Source organism: Psammomys obesus, unplaced genomic scaffold, assembly GCF_907164565.1.
Source record: "Psammomys obesus unplaced genomic scaffold, mPsaObe1.curated_primary_1811, whole genome shotgun sequence".
Taxonomy (NCBI): domain Eukaryota; kingdom Metazoa; phylum Chordata; class Mammalia; order Rodentia; family Muridae; genus Psammomys; species Psammomys obesus.
In genome coordinates this window covers 724-6,712 of record NW_026590410.1, presented here as the reverse complement: position 1 = coordinate 6,712, position 5,989 = coordinate 724, and the positions used below count along the sequence as shown (strand labels likewise).

The 5,989-nt window shown below is 37.8% G+C and overlaps 1 non-coding gene across 1 annotated transcript; it reads left to right on the top strand.

The window, feature by feature from the left end:
* The first annotated feature begins 754 nt into the window (after positions 1-754).
* On the top strand, positions 755-861 carry LOC129676788 (U6 spliceosomal RNA). Its single transcript, XR_008720127.1, has one exon. It is a non-coding gene; the product is annotated as a U6 spliceosomal RNA (small nuclear RNA).
* The last annotated feature ends 5,128 nt before the right edge of the window (positions 862-5,989 follow it).

The following is a 5,989-nucleotide window of genomic DNA, read 5'->3' as shown; positions in this document are numbered from 1 at the left end:
TTATACTTTCAAAAATACTTTTCCTTTTCATCTCTAGGTCTTGAACAGGAGTCTCCACACATGCTCATCATGTTCTCTGTTACTGGTCAACACCTACAGGTCAATAATTCTTTATTTCTTCTTTTCCTTTGTCATGCTACAAAGAATAGCATGTGACCAAACAGAATAACACTGACTCTCAGGCTGTTAAACCACATTACATTAATACCTTCAGAAAAAAAAAATTCTCGCATTACATAACATTTATCACTAATTTCAACATGGGTCATAACTAGAGATGTGCTTTGTGACAAAAACATTTCCATGGGTAACTATTGTCTAATATGATCCCGTTGACTTTAAAATTTGAAATCAAATATTCCCAAAGCAAGGATTATCTCATATTTCCCAAAAGAGCAACAAGTAATGGAGAAAACTAATGAACCAAGAGCAGATTATTTCAGGTCTGATAATGAAACTCTAGACAATTAAGTGCCACAACTCTCAAACGCCAAAACATCATTTTTATCATACACCGGAAATGTGATTGTATTAGTGAGTAGTGTGAAGTCCACATACAAAAGCTGAGTGGGATCACCACCTTTAGTAATGAGGTAAAGATTATTTTTAACTCAAAAAGCACAGAATCCTATTGATAAACAATGGCAGTTATTTTTGAACCAGACAAAAAATCACTCTCAAAAAATGGCATAGAATTCATGAAAATAGTAGAAATTCAAATGATAGAATTTTAGCATTTAAAAAATAAAGTTAAGTACAAACATCGGCAGCATATTTGGTAAAATTGGAAAGATACAGGGAACATTAGCAAGGCCCCTGAACAAGGATGACATGCAAATTCATGAAGCGTTCCATATTTTTTAGAGCAATAAGACAACTAAAGGAGATCAAAGGGATTCAGTTCAGAAAGAAGAAGTCAAAGTATCACTATTTGCAGATGATGTTATAGTATACCTGAGTGACCCCAAAAATTCTACCAGGCAAAAATCTACCAGTGACCCCAAAAATTCTACAGCTGATAAACACCTTTAGCAAAGGGGCTGGATAAAAAAAAAAATCAACTCAAAAAAAAAATGAGCAGCCCTCCTATATACAAAAGACAAAAGGGCTGAGAAAAAAATTAGGGAAACAGCACCCTTCACAATAGCCACAAAGGACATAGAGTATCTTGGTGTAACTCTAACGAAGCAAGTCAAAAGTTGGTCTCTGAAGAAAGAAATAGAAGAAGATATCAGAAGATGGAAATATTTCCCATGCTCATGGCTTGGCAGGAATAACATAGTAAAAATATGGTGGGAATGGCATTGAATTTGCAGATTGCTTTTTGTAAGATGGCCATCAAATTACCAACGCAATTCTTTACAGACCTTGAAAGAAAAATTCTCAACCATAACAAGAAATAACAAAAATAACAAGAAACCCAGAATCGCTAAAACAGTTCCAATAAAGGATTTGGAGGTATCTCCATTCCTGATCTCAACCTGTACTATAGGGCAACAGTAATAAAAACTGCATGGTACTGGCATAGAAACAGAATGGTGGATCAATGGAATTGAATAGAAGTCACTGAAATAAACGCACACACTTATGGACACCTGATTTTTTACAAAGATGCCAAAACCATACAATGGAAAAAAGATAGCATCTTCAACAAATGGTGCTGATTTAACTGGATGTCTTCATATAGAAAAATGCAAATAGACCCATAACATATCACCCTTCACAAAACTAAAATCCAAGTGGATCAAAGACCTCAATATAAAAATGGACACACTAAAACTGTTAGAAGAAAAAGTGGGGAAGAGTCATGAACTCATTGGCACAAGAGACAAGTTGCTGAACAACACAGAATCAGCACAGGCTCTAAAAGCACCAATCAATAAATGGGACCTCATGAAACTGAAAAGCTTCTGCAAAGGACACTGTCAGCAAAACAAAACAACATCTACAGACTGGAAAAGGATCTTCACCAACCCTGTATCTGACCGAGGGCTAATATCCAGAATATATAAAGAACTTAAGAGGTTAAACAACTAGAAATAAAGTAATCCAATTTAATAAATGGGGTACAGAGGTAAACAGAGAATTCTCAATAGAGGAACATCGAATGGCAAGAAAGAAGTAAAGAAATGTTAAGCATCCTTAGTCATCAGGGACATGCAAATCAAAACCACCCTGAGATTTCACCTTATACCCATCAGATTGGCTAAGATCAAAAACTGGATCAAATGCTGGAAAGGATGAGGAGAAAGAGGAACCCTACTTGATTGCTGCTAGAAATGTAAATTTGTACAACCACTTTGGAAATCAATCTGAACTTTCTCAGACAATTAGAAATAGTGCTACCTCAGTTAGGCATATATCCAAAACATACTCAAGTATACAACAAAGGCATTTGCTCAACCATGTTCATAGCAGCTTTATTTATAATAGCCAGAAGCTGGAAACAACCCAGATGTCCCTCAGTTGAGGAATGGATACAGAAATTGTGGTACATTTACACAATGGATTACTCAGCAGTTAAAAAAAAAAAAAAGAAATCATGAAATTTGCAGGCAAATGGTGGGATCTAGAAATGATCATCCTGAATGAGGTATCCCAGAAGAAGAAAGACACACGTGGTATGTACTTAATAATAAGTAGATTTTAGACATATAATATAGGATGATCATACTAAAATCTGTAAACCTAAGGAAGCTAATCAAGAAGGAGGACCCTCCTGAAGTGCTCAATCTTCATTTAGAAAGGCAAATGAGATGGACATCAGAAGAGGGAGAAAAACAGGGTACAGGACAGGAACCTATCACAGAGGGACTCTGAAAGACTCTACCCAGCAGGGTATCAAAACATATGCTGAGATGCATAGCCAAACTTTTTGCAGAGTGCAGGAAATCTTATGAAAGAAGCTTGAGATATAAAGACCTGGAGAGAACAGGAGCTCTACAAGGAGAGCAACAGAACCAAAAAATCTGAGCACAGGGTTTTTTCTGAGACTGAAACTCCAAGCAAGGACCATGCATGGAGATAACTTAGAATCCCTACACAGAATTAACCCATAGCAGCTCAGTGTCCAAGAGGGTTCCCCAATAACCATCTCTGACATGAACTCATGGGTTGGCTCTTTGATAACCTCCACCTGAGGAGGAGGGAGCAGCCTTACCAGTTCACAAAGGAAGACAAAGAAACCAATCCTGATGAGACCTGATAGATGAAGATCAGATGGAAGGGGAGGAGGGCCTACCCTATCATTGATCTGGGGAAGGGTCATAGGAGAAGAAGAGGGAGGGAAGGTGGGATTGGTAGGGGCGGAAAAGGCTACAGCTGGGATAAAGAGTGAATAGACTGTAATTAATAAAAATAAAATAAAGTTAATGGTAATTTTGGAGAGGAACTGAGGAATTTATAATTGGAGAACTGAAATTCATTACAGAAGATAGTTGAAAATATCTATAGTCCAGCAGGGGGCACTGTTTATGTTTCAGAAATTGACCCAAAGCTGACTCCTGATTCATGTTTAACTCCTGGACCAAGTTTGCTGGCCAGAATTAGAGTTCCTAGCTCAGCAGTATTTCCTCAAAGTTGCCACAGCCTCCCTGGCAGTAGAGTTGTCCCCTGGGCTGAAGAGATGCAATGTGCTACTGGTGATGGTAACAGCAGAAGACTCATACTGCAACAATTCCCATTTTCCCAATACCCTGAGAACACCAGAGTCCAGCAGCTTCTGTGGAGGCTGGGGATTTTTGGACATTTTACACCAAGACCTGGGTACCTGCCCCATTTCCTGTCTGTCCTCCTTTCTACCTATGTCTTTCAGGTTTCATAGACATTAAAGAGGCCTGTCTTTGGAATGGTCCCTCTCATTCTTGATGTTTTGCTAACAGGTTATTTCATTTCAGGGTCTTCCTCCACACCCCATGAGGTGGTGATGCTGGGGAATGACTCTCTCCAGCAGTTGCTGATTATCCTTTTCCAACCTGGATCCAAAGTAGCCTCAGCAAGCCTGTAAGCCTGGATTCACCCAACAATTTACATATGCTCTCACTGTCCTGTCACTTTTCTCCTTAAATATAATGTTTCCCTAGAGTTCTAGGGCAAAAAAACTGAGGACAATGTTGAAGGCTGCTGCATTCTACACTGTAGTGGTGCTAAGCACCATGAGCTACAGATGGAGAAGCAAGACATAAACACACATTGGCCTGAACCTCTTGTAAGCACTGTCCTGGGATAGTGGGATCCCAGGACCAGGCACTGTTGTCATTCTGATGTTGACTCACCTGAGATAAGAATGTGAAAGGAAGCATTTGCCTCCATTTGTGTTCTAGTTAGAGTCACAAGGGGGAAGATATTTGTCAGCTATTATGGTAGAAAGAAACAGAGCTCCAAAGTTTTATTTTGCTCTTAGATATATTTGTTTGTAAGAGTAGAGTCAACAGGTCTCCCGAAACAAAATATAGGGAAACTGGGAGTTAGCTCAAGATACCCAAAACCAGGTTCTCAGCACAAAGAAGATTTAGTTGCCCTAGAAGGACAATGGGAAGGAATAAGTAACAAAGACAGAAGCTAAAGGAAGAGGTGAAGGTTAAGGAAACAAGGGAGAGGGGAAGATTTAAGCCAGCCTCTGAATAGAAAAAAGACATATGTGTTCCATAAGTAAATGGCAGTTTATAAAGGGAAAAGTGAAAACTTTGTGTTGAGGTGAGGTGTTTATTTCTGCAGTGGTATCAGTAGTGGTTTTTAGAGTAGAGGTAACCATGTGCCTTCAGTCTACAGAGCAGGATGAAATACCATAATCAAGGAATGGGAAGGGGAAGACGTTAATCTCAAGTGTATTTGTACTGCTCTAGTACAAGATAAAAACATGCCAGAGGGATTGGGTTTAGTTAGGAATGAATTGCAATCAGATCAAGACATAATTGTCGAATTAAGTTCTTTTAATAGATTTCATATATAGATGTTTGGTCGTACTCTAGATCAACTCTTTAAGAGTAGAATTTTATATCCAATTTACATGCTTCAGATATCACCTTTGTTTGTTACATAAGGTCTTGTATGCAAATGTCCACTTGTACACTGAGAGCTTTAAGGAACAAAAAAGGACAGAGGGAGTTGCCATTTTAGTAGCAGTAAAACATCACTAACTCCTTTTTACATACCAAATTCAAGTCACTACCAGAGGTGCGTGCACCACAAAGTCGGCAGATACAAAATTGCTAGTTCATTTTTAAATTAATAATTAACCTAAAATTACCCGTGCCCCCACCCTATTACCTCCATTTTTAGAAACAGCAGTTCTGCTTTCATACATAGGCTAGCAGGCTTGTTTCAATATGAAAGTGTTAATTCATTTACAGATACTAATATCAGTTATGTAGTGCTGAAATAAATATCCAATCTACATAGGAAAAATCTGATGAATGAAAATGATAAAGACTGAATAAGGCTATCTGATTACCTTATCTTATTTACATTTAAAGGATACCCAATGATAAGGAAGAGACAAAAATTGACAAATACTCAAGGTGTAAAAATTACATCTAGCTTTGAACTTTATACTGTAAATGAGACATTTTCTCCCCTCTTTTCCTAAATGCATATCATACCTTGGATTACTTTTTATATGCATGTATACACAATATTTCAAGTTGAAAGCAACATCTCAGTGGAGTCAAAACTACTACATACTGTTGTCTAAAACAAACTTTATAATTGTGCAGATGAATGCACATATTGATCTTTAAACATGGATAATTAAGAAAACCTTTTGGTGTTGTTTTCCTTGTATACCAATATTTAAGCCACTGGTGTTGGCAGTGTTGGAGTCAAAGTATTTCTCTACTTAATGCTAAAATCTTGGCAAAATGAAAAAGATGTCCACAAAGATGTGGGTGCAAACTATTAATCAAGTGTGTTTTCACTCCCCTGTCTCACAGTTGAGACACTAAGTGCATCCCCTAGGTTGCTTAGGGCAATGTCCTTATTATAAAAATGA